Source organism: Anser brachyrhynchus (genome assembly GCF_964034855.1).
Source record: "Anser brachyrhynchus genome assembly, chromosome: 4".
Lineage (NCBI taxonomy): Eukaryota > Metazoa > Chordata > Aves > Anseriformes > Anatidae > Anser > Anser brachyrhynchus.
This window is the reverse complement of record NC_137698.1, coordinates 17,921,689-17,943,208: the sequence shown is the minus strand read 5'-3', so window position 1 is coordinate 17,943,208 and position 21,520 is coordinate 17,921,689. Positions and strand designations below refer to the sequence as shown.

General features: G+C 35.6%; 1 long non-coding RNA gene across 1 annotated transcript; it reads left to right on the top strand.

Moving 5' to 3' along the window:
• The first annotated feature begins 101 nt into the window (after positions 1-101).
• On the top strand, positions 102-17,849 carry LOC308193859. Its single transcript, XR_013950013.1, has 3 exons — positions 102-146; positions 13,367-13,525; positions 15,963-17,849. It is a non-coding gene; the product is annotated as an uncharacterized lncRNA (long non-coding RNA).
• The last annotated feature ends 3,671 nt before the right edge of the window (positions 17,850-21,520 follow it).

Below are 21,520 nucleotides of genomic sequence, written 5' to 3'. Positions count from 1 at the left end.
CTTGAATGCAGGTACCTCAGTCCACTGGGGAGGTCCCCAGGTGGTAGTGCCTGTTGGTGCACTCAGAGCCCTGGCAGAAGGCTTCTTAGGGGGGGGTACCACACAAACACACTCCCCTCCGTTCACTTTGCCTCGTTGTGGTGAATGTGAGTAACTCTATTGGATTATTCATTTGCAAATGCTCACTACTTGAATATTTTTCCCTCCTGAGTTGCTCTTGTGTAGCGTCTTAGTGCTTACAGTTCAGCTTTCAATTTCCAATGTTAGATTTTGTGTGTGTGTGTTCCACAAGTCTTACTTCTTTGATTCTATTATTGTCTGTAATTGGCTGTTTTTTCATGGCATTTGTATCAATAAGTGCAAATGTTTCTATAAAATAAAACTGATTTCTAGGAAGTAGAGGAATTCTATTTACTGAGTGCTCCCAAACTTACAACTTCAAAAAACATATTCTTCTGAAAATAATAACACATGGAAATCCTTTTTATTGCATTTTATACACTGGGGGTTTAGTTTTACAAGGGTTTTTGCAATGAGTTCTTTACAACTGTCAATAAGAGTTGATGGAACTTGTTTTTTTTTTCTTTTAAGTGCATGCTAAAAGTATTATAAAATCATTGGAATCTATATCGCAGGGCTCTAGAAAAAATACAACTACTTCAAAACTTTCCTGCAGTACTGCCATGGGATTTTGATACAAAAATGTTAATATCTTCACAAATATTTTCTCTAGGTAAATGAAGTGAAATATTCCAGCAATATTATATAGGAAATAAAAAAATAAATAAATAAGCCCTATTCTGTGGAAGCCATTTTTACATGTTAGGAAAAAATGCCTGATTTAGCAGATAAGTATCCCTTCTTTTCCAGTTTTCCAACATCTTCAAGAAATCTCGCCTTGATTGTGAAAATTCTATCTTAGATTTACAGTATAGTTTCTTATTTGATGGCAGCGCAGTGATTTTTTCTTCTTTGCACTGTGTGTTTCTGAAATAGACTCTTCAGATGTACTTCAGTGGGGCTACAAAATACATTCAGGCTGCCATTTGCCATCATTTCTTAGAAGCAGCAAGCTTAATTCCTCTCTCATAAAAAAAAAAAAAAAAAAAAAAAAGGCAAGCCAATCCTGAAGTGATGATCTAGTAGTTCAACAAATGCAAATTTTGAGATGTGAACTGGGTTCATGATGCATATATAGCATAACTATTTTTCCTGAAGTTATATAATTTAACTTGAGCTTGAATACAATGACAGTGAGACAATAGAGCTATTTTTATTTCCTGAGTTGGAGAACAGTCTTGCTTCTGTCATTGCAACAGCTGCATGATATGACTTTTTATGATCAGTTACTCCATATCATATTTTTTCAGGTTCTAGGTAAAAGAATGAAAATTCTCCCATCTGCAGCTCTTCAGTGCTCTGCCTGAGATCTTGGACATGATATATTCTTTCAGTCTGTCATATATTTACTGGCAAAAAAAGGGTCTACAAGGCCAGAGTCTCTCTTTGCACAACCTTTTCTCTCCATTACGTTTCACAGCTGTAACTGAAGGCAGAATTTGACACTATTAATAGAATTTAGTTAACACTTCTATTGAAGATGTATGAGTTGGAAAACCATCCGTAGATTTATCTCAGCCCTGTGTCTGTTTTGTCTCTTTAGTGTTATCAGGTGTAGAGAGTAATAACTGTTTATTTTTTCCATTGAAGCAACCCAGTGGAAATCTGAAAACTCTCAAAGTCTTGGGAGAAGATGTAATTGTTACACAAGTGTTTTACCAGTTAAATTGATGGCAAGTCAGACTATTCAGTGTCCAAATTCCATGAACTACTACAACGTCCAGCTTTACACAACATTAGCTGCTGACAGCAACCATACAACAGTTGTGGAGTGTATTATAGTATGTAATACATAGCAAGTAAGCTAGCATTTTGCTATTTAAAGCTTGTCCCCATGGATATACGTGGAATTCAAAGCATGAATGATTACGTATTTATAGCTAAACGTTTCCCCTCTTCACTCGAAAAAGACATTTCAGCTATAGAAAAAGAGTACCTTAATTCAAGTGTGCAATAATCTGTTTTCTGATATGTTGCCTGCTAAGATTACAGAGGTAACTATTGTGGTGTTTCATCAGACAAGAAACAGACCATATATTCCCAGAAAATCAGATGCCTACAGGCTGGGCCACAGACTTAGATTTACAAAAGCTGATTCTGATGCATCCTATTCCCAGAACCTACATCTCTAAATGGATTTAGTAGAAAGGTTTGGACTCTTGGTTATGCTCACCTGGAGCCTACCAGAATGACTACCAGTCCTTCAGGGGTGACCCGGACTGAAATGGTACAGTCCCTGGGTGTAACCAGACAGCCCTGAGGATGTGTGTATTACATTAGCTGAGTTCCAGCCATGGGGTAACTGCTGTCACAAGTACTTGGAACACCACTGCAAAAGCTGTTCTCACACCCTTATAACTTCTACCATGCTGCCCTATCACCAGATTCCTGTAGCATCTGTGTGTTTGTGTTCCAGTTCTGGTTACTCACCCTCTGTATACACCCAATTAGTGTTCACAGTTTAAGCTATTTTTTTCACCTATGACACTATGTCTGCATGGTGCAAATGTACACTAAATGAAACATTTCAAAAATTTATGGTTGTTGAACCCCAGAATCAATAAGATCTTCAAAATTTTGAAGATTTTGTAGAGTTTTTCATCCTTTTTGTTACTGTCTAGAAAGCAACCTGCAGGGACTACTGACCCACCTTCAGGAATCCTAGGGGAAATAAGGCACTGCAAATCAGAATGTTGTATTGAATGTACTATGACAGAAAAAAAAAATCAAAACATTTTCAATCCTTTCACTGAAAACAAATCTACAGACAGCAGCAGTACTCAGAGCAATTATTATTATCTGTTATTGATACAGAAATGAGTAATCAGATGCTTTTTCTTGGAGAAAATTAGTTACTGGTCCAAAGGCTTTTGAAATTATGGGCATGTAGGGAGAATTAGCAAAGAAATTTTCTAGTGAGAAAAAGGCAAAGGGCTCAGATTTATCATGTTACTCGTCTGAAACAGTGGGAGACATTGAAGACACATGGCAAGCAGCTTGTTTCAGAAGCAGCTGGAATCTCAGAAGTCTGATGAAAGGACCAGAAATACCATTTGGGAATACTCAGCTCTTGGGCAGCAAGGAGAAGGTAGATAGCTAATTAAAAGCTTTTGGATGTGATTACTTCTGTAGCAGAAACTCCTGAACCTGGAAGAGTTTTACAAATGACTCAGATCTTAAATAGTTATGGGATATAGTAATAGGCAAATTATGGAACATGCTACAGTTAGTCATTACAGCATTACACACAGAATGCTACAGCCTAATTACATTAGTTCCGGAACCTTACCAGCATATCTGATTTTTGTATTGATTTCTGGAAGCTAAATGTAATATCTGGTTCAGAAGTACATCCAATGCCTCAGATTAATGAAATGCTACCGGGCTTGGGTGATGGCCAATATGTAACTAAACTTGACTTACCAAGTGATATTTGCTGTTTCTTTTGGCTTCCCAGATTCCAAAAGCCAACTGTCTTTTCTACACTCTATGAGGCATGCTAGTTTTAGCAATGTCCATTTAATTTATAGTAAGCTCCAGCAGCATTTCATTCTATGATTCATTTCCAAGACTGAAGGATAAAATGTTCTGTCTTAATCAAGAGATGCACATCCTGATGCAGTGCTCTGTACCACTCTCTTGTCTAGATATAAATGGAACTCCTACAGAAGGTGACAATGGCCCTGGAACCTGTTAGGATGCTCATATTTCCTTGTTAAGTTGACTAAATGACAAAATGGATATGCTGAAATTAAATACAAGGACTAATTTTAAAAGGGAAAGAGTAAGAGTGCCTACTGGTTCTGTCTGGGAAGGAGTTAATTTGCCTTGTAGCAGCTGGTATGATGCTATGTTTTGGATTTGTTACTAAAACAGTGTTGATTACACAACGTTTGCACTGTTGCTGAGGGGTGCTTGCACAGTCTCAAGGCTTTCTCTGTTTGTCAAGAGTAGGCTGGGGACTGGGCAAGAAGCTGTCAGGGGCAATTGACCCAGACTGACCAAAGGAATATATAATTCTATGCTCAACAATAAAAACTAGGAAATGTTTTTGTTTGTTTGTTTGAGGGAGGTAACCATTCCCTAGAGACTGATGGGTATTGGTCTGCTTGTAGGCAGGTAGTGATAGTGAGTGATTGCCTTTGCATCATTGTTTTGGTGTTGTCTTTTTTTCTGTTTTTCCTTACTCTTTCATTCACTTATTAAACTGTCTTTATCTCAACCCATGAGTTTTCTTGCTCTCACTGTCCTGGGGAAGAGGAGTAGGGTGGGAGGATGAGGAGAATGAGCAAGGAGGTCTGTGGTGTTTATCCACTAGCCAGAGTCAACCCATCACAGTCTAATGAAGAAAGGGCTTTTGTCAAGTGCATCTTCTTACCAGTAAGAAGGAGGTAATATCTCTATTGGCTTTATCTGAATACTGACAAGTTATAGATAGATTTTTACCTTAGAAGATTTGTTATAGAACAATGCATTCTGTAAGGCATGGTCATAAGTATCTTGAATGAGTGCAACTGATGAGACAACATGCATCTTTTGCAATATTTCATTTTTTATGTAAAGATTTTGATCAGAGCCTCAGAGTTAAAGGTGTTCATATCCATCCCTTGATCTTATTTCTCTCTTTTTCATGAAAGAACGTTTAGGTGGTGATAGAAAATAACTGTCTATGTACTCAGAGGACAATTAAGATCTTAAATACCACCTGCTTGAAGTCTGCTCTTTAGAATGACTGATGTTTACCCATTAAAATATTTGCAGTTTATACATGAGAGGAATCCCAGACTGAATGTGTCATACCTAGAGATAAGACCCCAACACAGAGACATTGACCCAATGTCACACTGTGACATTATTTTGAACCACGTATATAATTAACACTTTTTTTTTCTCAACTTACAAGATTCTGATATTAATTGGGACCACATATATAATTTGGACTTTTTTTTTCTCTTGAAAGTACACTATTCGTTGACAGAAGCTGTACAGAACATCCTGTTTTACAGATTATACAAGGGAGAACAAATGCAACCTTTCCTCCTCCTTTGTGGTCCTTAATCATTCTATAATGCCTCCTGCAGTCCCGAGCCAGCAGTCCATGTCCACACCACCCTATGACTGCATCCCTGAGCACTCATAACATGAAGCTTTTGAAATAACTGTGTGCTTCAGTCGAGTAAAAAGAAACACCTTAAACATCCTGTGGCTGCAGATATGTTCATAGATGTATATATTAATTCTGTACATCAGTCGTGTCAGAAAAGGTGGAGGAAAATAAAGGTGGATGCAGATCTATTGCCATTAAAGGCAAGGCCTATGCTAAGAATGAACACAAGAATTTTAAACTGCCTAGTGCATCCTGAAGCCTTCCTAATCCATAAATCTGCCCCAGGAAATAGAGAAGAGTGAGGTTATACCTGATCCAATGCAAATCTATGTGACACAGCACAGCAGTAGATAGACTTTACCAGCTCAGGACCAGATGTAGTTTAGATGCCTGAGTCCCCGCTAACATGGAAAAACAATGTATTCATTTTTTAAACAAAACAACAGTTTTGTAATTGCATTAGTGCAGAATCAACTATACCTATCATCACTTTCACAAGCCCAAAATAAGGTTACATTCTAGTGTCTCTGAGATCACCTAGATTCTTACACTTACCTCTGCCAGGCTTTTGCAATAGATGTTGAGTCTTCATCAAACTTTTGAACATAGTAAATTTGTTCATGTTTGACTCAGCTCTACACTGTAGTTAAAAAATCCCTTTCTTTCTTTATGTGCAGTTTCATTAACAGTGACTATTGCTGTTTACACATGCATAAATGCATGGATTTTTTATTTTTATATTTTTATTTTTTTAGAATAGCTCAAAACTAAACGGGCAACCAAAATATGCATATGGGTCTGTGATGGGCAATCTCCTGGGACCATACATAAATTGTACTGAGTTGGAGGATACAAACAAAAGAGTTTGTACACAGCAGACTAGAAAATAGGATGGAGGGAGGCACTTTTTAAAATCAGTCTCACCACCTCCATTACAATTCTCTGCTTTCACTGAAAGCAGTCCTATTTAATGCAGATTATCAACAAGCATATGTGTGGTGACAACAAAACAGGCACTGCACTGGAAATCCACCTCGTCTCCTCTGCAGGAACTCATTTATGTGATTACAGCTTCACGTATAAATGTGACCTACCAAATACCTTTTTTCTTCATTTACATGCATAAACTGTGGGGCATATGGTGTTCCCTATCATCCCTTTTGTTATAGAATCAATGTTTAGACATCAAAGTAGGTATGATTGATTGTTTTACATGGCCTTGAGAGGTTAAATGAGCTCCAAGCAATCTGACATCATTTAGTTCCTGAATGATGATAAGGCAGAGAATGGAATGAATGGACTGGAAATACAAGAGATACAATGATAGACCAAACTGCAGATCTGTTTTAAAATTCTAGAAAGAAAACACTGAATTCACTGTTATTACTCTATCTAGAAGTTACTCAGAGAAATAACTATAGACATACAAATTTATTCCTAACTCATTGAAAAATATCTGCATCTTTGGTATTGACTCTAGCATGACCAAGACCAAGCCATTGTTGTGACATTACTGTTAAGATTTCATAGGATTTTTCTATAAGGATAAATTACCTTCTTTAGAGTTGGAGGGTGCCTATGAGATGCCATTTTTGTTTTCCCTGATCCATTTTTTCCCACTCTTGTTTCTTTTCCATAAATTATTTTCATTACATCATGACTGTGAAATACTTTTTGTCATGATCTATCTGTCCTTGAGCACATTATCTTAATCTTGCTTTTGTTAAAAAGGACACATTTGTGTTAAGCCCAAATTCCAGGGAGCATCCTAGAGCGATCTTCTACTTAAGTGCTAATTCTTGATTACAAAGGTCTTTTCATAGGACTGAGATAGTAGAAATGAAGGTGTTTTGAAAGGTCTTTGGTCAGATGTTTGACGGTTGCACATACAGTAGGCATAATAGCTTATGTTCAACACATCTTTGAGAAGTAAATAAACTGAGCAATTTCACATCATTTCATTCCTGAAAGAAATGTTGACCTTGATATTCCCTGTTATGTATATATATAAAAATGAACAAAAATGCTTTGTGCTGAGCTGGTTAGCAGATTCTAGAATAGAAATGCAGCTCTATATTGAATCAAGGTGTTCCATAAACCTTTAATTTCCTTGAAAAACAAAACAAAACAAGAACAAGAACAACAACAACAACAACAACTGAATTTATTTCATGGTAATCTCCTTTTTGCTGAACAAGTAGCTGCATTTTCTCAGTGGCAAACTAAACCAGCTGGAGATTTAATGTCAGGAGTAACTCAGCACTGCAAAATGCTGTGTATGGGGAGAGTTTTGCAGTTTAATTCAGAGGTCAAAAGACATGTTGCTTCCAAATGATATTGGAGAAATAGCTTGGAATGATTCCCCTTTCTTAATTCTGAGCAGTAAAGAACAGACAAATTAAAGTGTCAGTATACTGAATTAAAAACTGTTTTATGATAAGGCACTTGAGCCAGCAACCAACTTTCCAAATACCACATGTGGTAGTAGATTTACAATTTGTGAAGGGAAGACTAGCACTAATTTTTTTCATTCAGCATATCAGTGAGGCAGTGCTGGAATTCAGTACTCACTTCCATAACATCACACTGGTATTGAAAAGGTAAAAAACAAACAAAACCAACAACTAAATCATGGCAGATATAGCACACTAATTTGGACAACAACAGTTGTTTCCATTGTAATGGTCTTTTATCTTTTAATAAAGAATTGGTATTGTTTGTTACAGGCTTCAATATTCTGAGTTTTACTTAGTGAAATGCTGTGAACAACTTTGTATAAGCTCGTACAACTGATAGAAAAATATTATATTTGAGACTAAAGAAAATGGATAGCTATGAATTAAAAAACTAACTTTCTCTATAGCAAAAAAAAATGATACTGAAACAAATAGTGGTATTTCACTCATCCTACTGCAAGTCTATAAATTCTGAAGATATGTATGCTGAGCAGATTTGTTTGTTTAGCTATGAGTTCAATAAGCTCTTTACTTAATAACAGTTGATTTGGAATGCAAGTATATTTGGAGTAAAAAATCTAAGAGTGATGGCTCAGTCAATATTTTCATTGGCTAAAAAAATTACCAGCTGATTCATAGCTTTATCTTCTATTTCTCAGGATAAACTTGTTCTTCTCAGAAGAGTGCCTGAATAGCCTGATAGTGGGATAAAAATACTGCTGTCAGATGACTAATTTTTGTATTGCTATGTTTCTTTACTCCTCTATTGTACTAAACTCAAGCACTTGAAGCTCCCACACTCTTTTACCACTACAAACATTCATCTTGAGACTGGCTTTACCAATTTGAATTCAAATAATGACGGATAAAATGTGGTGCATTTTTCTCTGCAGTACGGGTGTTCCATCAGGATTTCTTTGTCTCAGTTCTCTCAGCAGCTTACAGGCACCTAAAAGCTTTTTAAAATTTACTTTAAAATTTCTAGTCCTACTGGTATCTATCTTCAAACTATTTACTTCAGAGACCTAAGGATTTCCTCTCACACTGGATTAATTTGGACTCATAAACCCCAACATAAATATTTCAACACTTCTACACAGAAATGGCCCCACTTCACAGCCTGGCTTTTAGGAATTCAAATTTCACCACTTTTCATTTTTCAATATTAAAATAAAAATTAAAATAAAATAAAAATATTTTCATATTTTTAAATATTTTCGCTAGATAACCTGGTGTCCTAAAATGAAAAGTCTCTATTTCAGTCTCACAGCTTCCAGAACAAATAAACGTACATGCAACCACATCAATACATAGAGGAATCCCAATACACTTCTCTGTATCTGGATTCTGAACACAAATATGTGAGTCACAAGAGGAGCAGCTACAGAAACAGCTACAAGAAAAGGTGAAATCCTAAAATAAGTAAGGGAAGAACAATTAATCTCTGATGTCCCAATAGTGGCCTCTCAATCCTTCTTTCCTTAGGATACTGTCAGCTCTCTAATAGATAGATTCACCAACCTGTTAGCAAAACACTATTCATTACATTGCAGTCTCACTATTGCCTTGAATTGTCTAGCAGCAAAATGTGTCTACGAGTGCACACCATCATGTGCTTACACCATTTAGGATTAACTGTAATCAGAAGGAATGTTTGGTATCAATTTAATGCAAAAAATTCTCTTCTGAGTCCTGCGATTCTTGTAGGAATATTCTGCATCTGAATCTCCATGCATTACTTCTCTTATTTTTCTCTTATTTTCACATATGGGTTTAGACATTTTTTATTATTTTTTTTCCACACACTGCATAGAATTTGCACTTCAGAGTTATTTGTTAATCCTAAATCTATTTAATAGAGTTTTTTTTATTTTCTCTAAGTTAAAATTTCAAATTTATCCTTTCCAAGGCAGAGGGATATTTGGTCAGAATATCTGTTCCTGATCAGTTTTTTTGCTCCCTTACTGGTAGATATAGCAAGAATCAAGCTGATGCTATAGAAATCAAGACTAGAAATAAGACACAAAAGAGTAAGAATAATTAATCTGAAATATTTTCTCTAAAGAGGGTGTATATTCTCGACTCCATGGACTATTTAAGACAAGACAATTTGATATTTTTCTGCATTGTGTGTTAGCTCTTTTGGGTGATGTTTTTGAGACAACAAATGACTCTATGAAATTCTGTTGATTTCGCTAACCCAGAGCAGAGGATGAATGTTCTTAATGAACCCCTCTAGCTTATAAAATCTATGGCTGAATTTAGAAAATCACATTTCTGAAGAAAATACATTGATTTCTTGCATTTACTGTGGAACTGATTTTCAGAAATGCATAGCAGTCCTCACATGAGACTTTAGTTCAGTATTTTTAATGTGCTTTGGAGGACCATGACCAAGATAGAAATGTCTGGAAGGCCACCTGTCTTCTCTGTGACTATAGCCTTGCAGGCTTTTTGCTCTCACACGACACGAGCTGACAGGCAGCTCCTACTCTTTCTTTCCTCCCACATGTGAGCATTTCTGTTGGCAGATTAGTCAATTTGCTGGCAGAGCATTCATGTAAGGCCAGTAAAGGGAACATAAATAATTTCTGCTGATGACAATGTTTGAATTGACTTTATCGCAATTTGGATTTGACAAAATTCCTTAGATACTACTCTCTGGAAACTGCTAGCAATTGCTGAGTCTAACAGCAATCCCAGCACCTGCAATTAGGTCAGCTATGTGCAGAGTGCCCCAGGGAACGGTGGCCAGCCAGGTGTTCCACTGCCTATTTATCAGTGCTACCCACCCAGGGAAAAAAAAGAAAAAAAAAAAGAAAAAAAAAAGAAAAAAAAAGATAATAAAAATATGATTCGTTAGCAAATAATATTGGCTTCAAATGGGGAAAAATTGAGAAATTAAAGGAATTAGGATGACTTCATCTAGGCTGGAGAGTTTAGAGACCTCAGCATGAAAGCTTTAAAGGCTCAGAGATTTTCTGGAAACTATGTTTCAAATGAAGGAGAAAAAAATAGATATAAAAAAAGCCTCCAGGCCTGGTTTATTGAAAAGTGCACTAGGGATAGCAGAAAAGCTCCAAAGTCAAAAAGGTGGATTGTCAAAGAAAGCAAATTTAGAGCTTAAGAGGGAACTGTGTTATAATAACAACACCATAATAAAAATGAAAAAAATAAAATAAATCAACTTTTTAAACAAAAAGAGAATAGGAAAAGAAGAAATGTGTTCACTATGAAGTTAGAAAGGTTAAAGTTTAAAGGCAAACTGATTTTTGCTCAAAAGCTAAATAAATATTTTATTTCAGCTTTTGATAAAGTCTATGCTGTTAGAAAGGACAGAGAAATTCTGATGGCTAAAGGTAAATGAATCACTTATAGTCAGTTGGAAGGAAATGCCAAAATTTAGTGCACTCCATGCTGAATGTGAAAGGGCAAAAATAAAAGTCCACCTTAAAATTCTGATAGAACTGATAAACATGATAATAAGTTAAAGATATTTAAACTAATGGAATTTGAAATAAAATTCAATGTGTTTATCAACAGTGGGTAATGATGGACAAGTGCATTGTCTTTTTGAAAAAAAAATACTGTTTGTAAAAAACAGAAATGTAGTATATTTAATCTGGAGAAGTCATATTCATAGTTGCATGGAAAATTACTGACTAACTTATACTTCAGATGTAGCATATTCTTTTTCTTTGTTCATGTTGCAAGGGGAACCATTATGCGGAAAGTGGGAGGATTTTGTTAATATTTCTTGATGAGAACTTGATCAATTGATCAAGTCAATTGGTATGGGGAGCTAGGAATATTTTTCTATATGATATTCTAGAACTTTCCCACTAACATAAACCATCTTGAAGGATCTTTGATCACAACTGCAACAGAATATTTACTGTTTCTCTCTTCCTGTGACTTGGTAGTGACTTGGTAGAGAGGTAGCGGAAGGGACTGGAACTAGAACTGGCCACCCAGTCTCTGGAGGAACACATGCCCTTTGTAAAAAGTTTCTGTCCCTGGGCTGCCCACAGAAGAGGGTGACAGGGCCATAACAGATTTTGACAACTGCATCTATCAGCTGTGCTCAGTGTATTCAGTTGAGGATAAATAAATGTTATGCCCTTACTTACTGAAGTCAATATATTTGACAAAAATGCTGAGTCAAAAATAAGATGTATTTCAGCAGTTCACTCTTTCCTAAAGTAACAAAGCTGTAATAATTATAAATATTGTTGATGGAAAATTTTATTTACTAGCCTTCAAGCTGTAGAGTTCAAACAATATCCATTCCAATAATCTTGTAATTCCGCTCTTATAAACAGTATTCATTATATCTCTTTGCATTTCATACAAGGAGCGCCTGAAAAAGACATGAACAATATAATTTAATTACAGAGACATAAAAGATGTTAAGGGTGATAAATATATTTTATGACCTTTAAAATGAAGTCAGACAACATACCTATCTTTTCAATTTTTGTAAGCCTTGGCAAAAATATGTCTTGAGGTACAGAAAAAAATAATACCTATTTTGACAGAAACATTCTTATTCCACATTCAAAGAAGATTGCATTGCTGGTGCTGTGAATGATATATCAATTTTACAGTCACCATACAAAACACTCATATAAACTTTCTACAGGTTCTGTCACACAAAATTGTATTAGAAAATACAGAACTTGGTCATTTAATGACAGACTAAATTTCAATAGAGTTTAACTTCAGAACCTGTTGTAAGTACTAGGGATGTTTGAAACCAAAATGAATTTAAAATATAAAATGCTAGCTGCAGGTGATACTATGAATAAATGTGCACAATATTGTATATAGCAATATTGATGTGGACACATTCTTTCTTACATACAGATATTTACAACTTCACCATCAAGACTGTATCATCATCTCTGCCAAACATTAGAATTCCAAAGATCATCAAGCTAGATGACTGGGACTGTAAAATAAAGGTCATATTGATTCCTTATGTTGCAGGAGATTATATAATGTTTATTTGATTTTTTTTATTATTTTTTTTCCCAGAATACACTGCATTCATTTATACACAGAAATTGGAGCTACAGTAAAATGAACCAAATAGTATGTGGATTTACATTGTTTGAACATAAATCTTAGACTGTCGCTATTGGCTTCAAGTTCTGGAAAACACAGTTTGGTGCAGCAATCTCCATTTCAAGATATTAGTGTTAATGTTATTATACAAATGATTAAGTAATATGTATAAACATTATTTCCTGTATATTTTTGACTGTTTACTCCTTCTATTTTACTAGAGATTTCCATTACAGCGGTGCCAGTGAGCTGAGTTCTAAAATACTTTTTTATATTAACAATATTTTTTATTTTCCACTGTGATACCACCTGTTTTAATTGATCTGATTGCATTAGTCCATGGATCATATGTCACATCATACACAAAATTAAGTAAAGCAAAAATATATTATCTACAAAACCTGCCCTCATAGTGGTCTGCAAGCTTGATTTAGCACTTAGAAAGTTGAGTTTCCCATCTGCTGAGATTTAGAAAATACATCTCTGCAATGGTATCTTTCTACAGAAGGTAAAATTGTAGCTATGTGATAATTTTTAGCCCTGGATGTCAGAGTGGACATAAGAGGTATATTGTACAAGTAAAAAACAATAACATTTTTTTTTTCTCCTCTTTCAGGCCCAGGGCAAAGCAACTTGTCAGGGCAAAGCAACTTGTTCAGTACTGAAAGGAGATTAACTGCTACTAGAGCTATTGGTAGCTATTGACCAAATGACCAAGACCAAAAGAGAAAGGTCATGGTGAGGATTCCTAGTGTGGCAATGGATCATGTAACATGTAATTAATTTCCTTTTTTTTTTTTTTTTTTTTTTGATGGCAAAGCCATCAGCCATCAAATGAGTATGAGAAGAGGAAATATCTGAATCTGAATATCTACTTAGAAGAGGAAATATCTGCTTAGAAGAGGAAATATCTGTGTCTTACATAACACAATGAATAACTGCTAGCATCAAACTTTATTTTGACCACTGCACATATGGAATTTTGGTTGTTGTGGGAGTAATTTCATTTGCTAAATAAAGTTGCTCTTCTCTTTTGCATATATTATGCCTGAGTCAGTACAGATTTTCTTTGGCTTTTCTGTGCAAATCTGTATTTACCTTATTCTTTTTGCAGACAGAAAACTATATGTTGATTACTTATTTTTATTATCTCATATTTGTTATGGCATAAATATATTACCTTTTCTCTCTGTGGATAAGCACTTCACACATGAGCTTTCTGACTCTGTGTTTCAACTGCTTAAATTCCCTTTATACCCTACTTCAAGGCTTTAAAATCTACGTGTAAATTTATTTTCACACTGTTAACTGAAGATGTTAACTGATGCCTTCATCCTCTGTGTCATGATAAGCACACTTTTGTCTCATACTAACCCTCACCCTTCCCAACAAGATGTACATTTCCTCTCCAGTGCACAAGGAAATGCAAGAAATAAATTAATGTAGAAGAGCAGCAGCTCAAAACAGATGTTAAACACTACAATCAAAATAAATACATGACCACAATATATTTGGACACCTGTTTAGATGTGTAGTAACAGTAGTAGATTCCCCAGTTTCCTTATTTTGGTGCTGTCAGGGTATCTTCTCCTCAAGGTGAATTGAGATGCTGTGATTTTCCTTTCCCTTTCCCTTTCCCTTTCCCTTTCCCTTTCCCTTTCCCTTTCCCTTTCCCTTTCCTGTCCCCTTTCCCATCCCCTTTCCCTTTCCCTTTCCCTTTCCCTTTCCCTTTCCCTTTCCCTTTCCCTTTCCCTTTCCCTTTCCCTTTCCCTTTCCCTTTCCCTTTCCCTTTCCCTTTCCCTTTCCCTTTCCCTTTCCCTTTCCCTTTACCTTTTTCTTTTTCTTTTTCTTTTTCTTTTTCTCTTTTTCTTTTCTTTTTCTTTTTCTTTTTCTTTTTCTTTTTCTTTTTCTTTTTCTTTTTCTTTTTCTTTTTCTTTTTCTTTTTCTTTTTCTTTTTCTTTTTCTTTCTCTTTCTCTTTCTCTTTCTCTTTCTCTTTCTCTTTCTCTTTCTCTTTCTCTTTCTCTTTCTCTTTCTCTTTCTCTTTCTCTTTCTTTTTCTTTTTCTTTTTCTTTTTCTTTTTCTTTTACTTTTTTTCTTTTTCTTTTTCTTTTTTTCTTTTTTTCCTTTTCCTTTTCCTTTTCCTTTTCCTTTTCCTTTTCCTTTTCCTTTTCCTTTTCCTTTTCTTTCCCTATCTTTTTCTTTTTTTAGAAAAGCAGATCCATCAAACTGCAAAAATTTAACTGCAAGGCCTCACCTAGCAATTAATAATATTATCTTCCAAAATTGAGAAGTCATTCATAGGCAGGAGTTTTAGTTTTATGATTTTTTTAAGTCATGGAACCAAATCACATAACCCAGTATATGATCAGAATTTTTCCTGAGATACAGCAGCTATATGCAGGTAGGCACAGATCATAAAATTCTGAGTTTAGTCTGGATTTATTGGATTTACTTATTGCAATTGTTCCAAAGCATGTAACAATCCCTGCTCTCATTTTTAATAACTAGTTTCAGTCAGTCTGTAATGTTGTTAGTGCAGCTCATTAATATCAGCTCTCCTCTGCACCCTCTTCTATTTTCAAAATTAATTAAGCTGGAGGCACATTAATTGGATGGAAGAGGCCATAGTTTTATTTATGCATAAAACAATAAGAATATAAATCAAGAGCAATAACCCTAATGTTTTAGAATTGACCTTATGAAATGATACTTTGCCAAACGACAACAGCATCTGTTCAGACAGAAAAAACTATACCAAGTGAGTGGAACAACATCCGCTCCTCACTTAAACATTGTGGAAATGTTGCTTGTTTTCTACTGACTGCAGCCCCATCAAGACCCCACTTTAGCACCCATCATCCACTCCATTGCACCATTAGTAGTGAGGTTTTCTTTTTATTGTGCATTTTTTCATCCACCAAAAATCTTAGTATCTTTAGTTGAATACAAATATATAAAATGTAATTATGTTATTATAATTATTCCCTTCTATATCTGACAATGTTTTAAAGGAAGGTAAACCTTCTGAATTATATGCTGTTTATATAAATATATATTTATGTATGAACACAGTCAGAGAATTTGCTTAACACAGCTACAGATGGTTGATACACCATGATATTTGCAGATAGGTGTGGAAAAGGTTGTTATAAGTTTTTTGTTGTTTTTGTTTGCTTGGTTCATTGTTGTTTTGTTTTGTTTTGTTTTTCAGCTGTTTAAACAGGTTGCTGTTTCCCCTTGTGATACATAGATGTTATTCTGAGGATGCCTCCTTTGACACAAGGCTGGAGAAGGCTTTCCGTCACATACTGTGTGGCACTGCATGACTGCATTTCCCCTCAATGGCTTGTTGTTCATCCTGCCCTGCTGCAGGGCACAAGCCTCGAAATGGCTGAGACAGCATCTCATGGAGGATGTGTGACAGGCACTGAAATGCTGTCAGAGGCTCCCAGTGGTCCTCAAGATGTTTGGTCTCAGCACAACCTGAAGGGTTTGGGGAGGTCCTTGAGCTCTCTTTGGTCTTTCCTTCTGAGGTCAGGGAGAAGGCTGCAACTACTCCTAGGTTCACTGTTGGCTTTTCAGATTTATTTTCACATGCAGCTTGCATCTACTCTCTCCCATTATCGCTCAAGAAGATCAAGCTTTCTGTTTTGTAATTAAAACCCTTCAGACGCTGTCTTTGACAGATGCTAACAAATCCTTGGTGACCGCTTTTTCTCAGGTTCTGAACACACTACTGATTACTATTTAAAGTAATAATTCAAGGCCCTCCCTCCCCTAAGTTTATACATTCTTGTAGATCCACGAGCTCCATTTATGTTTGGCATGACTACTTGTGATCTGTCTTTTGTGATTTTTGTCTAGGTGAGGAGTTTCGCTATGCCTGTCCTCTCTCTTACTACACAGCCCTGTCTTTCTCTCCCCTTTGCCCCATGCCACCTTCCCAATGTACAAGCAGCCCTAATGACTAGCTTTCTAATCAGGACCAGACTCATCTTCAGTTTCTCCTTTTCTGAAATGAAAATACTACTGATATCTACAGCATACACTGAAAAAAATACCAAACAGATGTGACATTTTGGACCCTTCATTAGAAAAAAAGTATTTGAAAAAGCTATTGTCATGGTTACCAGGCTAAAACAAACCCTTCAGGACCCCTCCTTTGCAGAGTCTCACCGAGTGCACCCACTCAGGTGCATGACCTTTAACTTTCAGCATCAGTAATATGACTTAGACCAAGACCTGAGTTACTGTTGAGTACTAATATGTTTAAGGTTTCCTTTCAAGGGCTTCCTTCTGGGAGCCTGTGGAAAAAGTTGATCGAAGCAACTAATAGAGCTTTTTCTAAATACAGCACGTTCTGTTCATTCTTCAAAAGTATGAAACATTTAGAATAAAGAGGGCTGTTTGTTGACACATCTGTAGTATTTCAATCTTTTTTTATGCTGCTATCAGCCCGGGTAGCTCCCACTCTGGCAGATCCATCCCAAAGTGCTCATAGACTTTACTCTTCTCATGACCTTTCAGCCTACCAGCATCTTCCTCTTTAGAAAAAGTAAGGGTCTTTGGATTGTGCCTGGCTCCCTGTGTATCCTCTAAGTTAGCCTTTAGACTAATAACATTGCGATACAGCATATACTTTCTTGTTTTGTCCTTTTGATGACACAATATCTGGCCCCTGCTCTGGCTGGATCTCCTCAGATATTCTGCTACTGCCAGAAAGATACAAAGACTTTTTAAGATCAAAATCTTGGTTTTACTTGAGCAACAGCTGAAATAGATTATTTTTTTTTTAAATCTTTTAAAATGTCTTTTAAAACAAGAAAACTTGTGAGAAGTTAAGTCAGACAGAATACAAGGTATCACAAACCAGCTCCCTGAAGATCAGTCCCTTTCTTCCAGGTCTTCCCTCATCATGGTAGCCTTTCAGTAACTTCAAGTGACAGGGCCACACAGTCCACATCTGGTTCCACAGACTATTTTTGTCTTCCTGGAGCATCACTTTTTCTCCTCATCAAGTCCTAGAGTTTCCTTTCTGTCATCCTTTACTTTTATTATTGCTTTCCCAGGTTTTGCTGTGCTTTAGGTCTGATCATACTGAAGGAATTAGGTCTTTTCACCCTGGAGAAGGAAAGGCTCAGGGGTTACCTTAACAGTTTTCCATTACTTAAAGGAGCTCTACAAAGAAGACAGGGGCTCTTTCTTCACAAGGAGCCACAGGGAAAGGACAAGGGGCAATGGGTAGGAGTTGCACTTGGAGAGGTTTCACCCTGATATAAGAAAGAAATTCTTGATAATAAGAACAAACATTGGAACAACCTCCCCCAGGACTTGGTGGAGTCCCCATCACTGGAGGTTTCCAGGACATGTCTGGACAGGATGTTAGGCTCCCTTTCCCAAGAAAGGTTGGACTGGACAATGTTCCATCTTGGGTTTCTATGATGATGATTCCTTTCTTAAAGAAATCTGGCACAGCAAAACACAGCAAACAGGAAAAACAATTGTTGTAGAAGAGAGGGAAAAAAAAAAAAAAAGAGCTTATAAGTATATATGCACATATATTTTGCACACATACAAAGCCAGGTTTTTTATATATATACAAATTCAGAAATTAGGCACAAAAGATAATAATCACCATGGATGGGATGAAATATTTTCATGATATGAAACAATAATTTTATTTCTATTTTGAACTACTTTTCATCTACCTCCAGATTGTGCTAACTACATAATAGTAAAATACTCTGGGGTAAGATGGTTTCAATTTCACCTGGTAATGATTTTCTACTTACATATTCAATGGTTGAGAAATACAACAGTGCAATACTTTAGATATGGGGCATAGTTAAATCAAATTCTTGTTCTGAATAAGGTTTTCATGTCTCAGATCAAATCACAATGCTAGGAGATATTCAAAAGACAGCATTCCCTCTGTATCTACAGTTAATGCTTTTCCACTAGGCACAGAATACAAAGTTTTTCAAACCTGGGTGAACAACTGAAACAACCTTAAAGCCATCGTGTTCTAGAGCCAGTCTTCTTGATGCTTATTCAATACTTGCAGGGTCACAGTCAACAGGAGATACTAAGTGGAACCCAACTCAAAATGCATTACAGTATCTTGGAAGGGATTTCTTGTTACAATATGGGATTAAAAACTTTCAAGCAAGGGATAAAATTGATTTTCTGTCTTGATCAAATGAGATGAATGCCCTAAACACTAGGTGGAAAGAGAAGGAAACAGAATCTGTATCACTTTCTTCCAAGTTTTATTAATCTACTATTTTCCACTTTCTTTCAGAAGAAACTATTGAGTAATTTTAGGTCAGCTGAACTATTTTTAATTTTTTTTTTTTTTTGTCAAGAAGGAAAATATTTTCTCTGTTACACCAAGGCTCCTATGCTGAATGTATGCATTTAACCAATTTCTCTCCAAAATTTTCTTAAGCCATTCTTAAGTTGTATGAAATAGGTCACCTAACACTGACTTGTGTCAGCTACTTAAACTGTCTTTCAAATTTCTAATCAAGGTTTTCACAAATTTCTAATCAAGGTTTTCACAAACTCCTTTTAATTACTGTAGACTAAAAGCAATATACAGTTAGAACACAGTCATTAAAGATTCATAAAGTTAGCACAGTCTCACAGATAATCTCAGCCTTGACAAACAATGCTACTTCATTAAAAAGTAACCCATGAACCTAAAGGTTATGTATTAATACATGAAATAGTTTTGTACAGAATTTTATAGTATATGAAGCCTTTGAATTTCTTCCTGTCTGATGATAAGTATTAATGAAAAGAGAGCAAAATACCATTTAAAAATATCTGTAATATATGAATTGCAATTAGACTTTTAACAAACTTTTCAAAAGTTTAATACTGTCTATGACTTAAGTTTATAAGTGACTTATAGCAGTCATAGTCATATACACACTGACTCCCACTCACCACTTAGGGTCAGTCCGTTAGGTATGATAATTTCTCTATGAGACAAAATATACGGGAGAAAGATGTGTAAGAACTATTATTAATGAACAGGCAAAGCTTCATTTAAATGAATGAAATTACAATATTTAGAGCAGATAAACATCTGACCTTCATATTTCAACTTCTTCAAGTTATCTGTGTTCTAACAACAAAAAAAAAAAAAAAACAAAACAGTTTTTCAAAGTACATCCTATTTTGTAAATAGATGCTGTTTTGTGTGTTTACAGATTCTGTAATTTAAAAAAGTTTTTGCTAACAAAAAAAAAGAAAAAAAAAGTCAACCCAACTTTAGTCAACAAATCAACCAAAATTTTCTGGCTTAACACAAGTATAAGATGTTTGAGCCCAAAAGGAGAATTTTGGAATATTATAATATCAGACAGGGAGCTGTAAGGCTCCAACTTAGTTGTCACTAATAATTGTTTTTGCTGTTGTGAAAACAGCAATAATAGTAATTTTGATTTATAAGGTGTCATTCACGGAGTCTCAGGAAGTTTTGCATTCCAAGCAAGTAAAAACAACAGAGAAAAGACATTGTTCAAATTCTGTTTTAAAAAGCCAAATGCACAACCAGCTTTCTAAGTATAAATAAGAATTTCATTTCATTGTGAAAGCACACACTAAAAGATCAGACACCCACAGTCCTTAAATTATATTTAGGCCAAAACCATGAGTCAGAAGATTCTGACCTAAAAATGATACCAATAGGAAAAGGAAGAAAAGAAAAATAGAAGAATTAGGGACAAGTGTCTGCAGAGGCCTCATGAATAAGGGCAAATACTTTTAAAACAATAACATATTCAAAAGAATACAGAAATCACTAATGTATTTTTATATTTATGCACATTTTCTTACATGTATAATTTTGAAGAAAAATCTAACTCAGCAAAAAAATGACAGGTGAGAGCGAGAGAGAAAGAGAGATGATTTTGCTAGTAACTATTCCACAGGACAATAAAATATGAATAAAAACATTTGACTTGTGATCCCCAAACTATGACGATCTGGTCCTTGAGGACAACCATATTAAGGAACAAAAGTGTATTCTTGCCTGTAAGAGAAAAAGAGCATGGATTTCTTGTGCTGCACCAGTATTCAGATTCACTGAATGGATTAAATTTGTTCCTTACTATGGGGAACAGAAAACAGCAGCTTCTCCCAGACAAGCACAGATCAGCTCATAATCTTGAGAGAGCTACTCTATAGGAAAGTCCTCATCAAAACACTAAAACCCTCTTCGGGGCTCTCAAAAGGGAAAGGGGGAGGTGGTATGAAAAGTAACTCTCTGTCAGCAACTAACCAGTTTCCATGTGCTTTTTCCCAACAATGACAAATCACTGCCTGGGAACAACTCTCCTTTCTTCCTTCTGGATTTTGGTATGTCGTGTGACTACAGATGAAACATGGCATCTCAAGCAGGACACAAAAAATTGTACTGTGGCCAACTCCTAATCATTAACCTAGTTGTATAACATAATCTGGATTTTTTTTAGTAGTATCTGTAGTAAGAAGCTATAATCACAAGTATTTTACATCATGCCATCATTTTGTCTGAGTCACATCATATGGACAAATGTTTTGTTTCTAAGTACCAAGTTCTATCACAAAATTTCTAATTATTCATCATTGACCCACACATTCATTAACACCAATGCTCTGCAGGAAGAGAGCTCCAATACTCTTTTTACTTGGTCTCTAAGAAAGTTAAGGAACAAACAAACACCTTTTCAACCACACAACAGATTTCTCTTTCTTACTGAGTATTGAAAATCAAGGGAG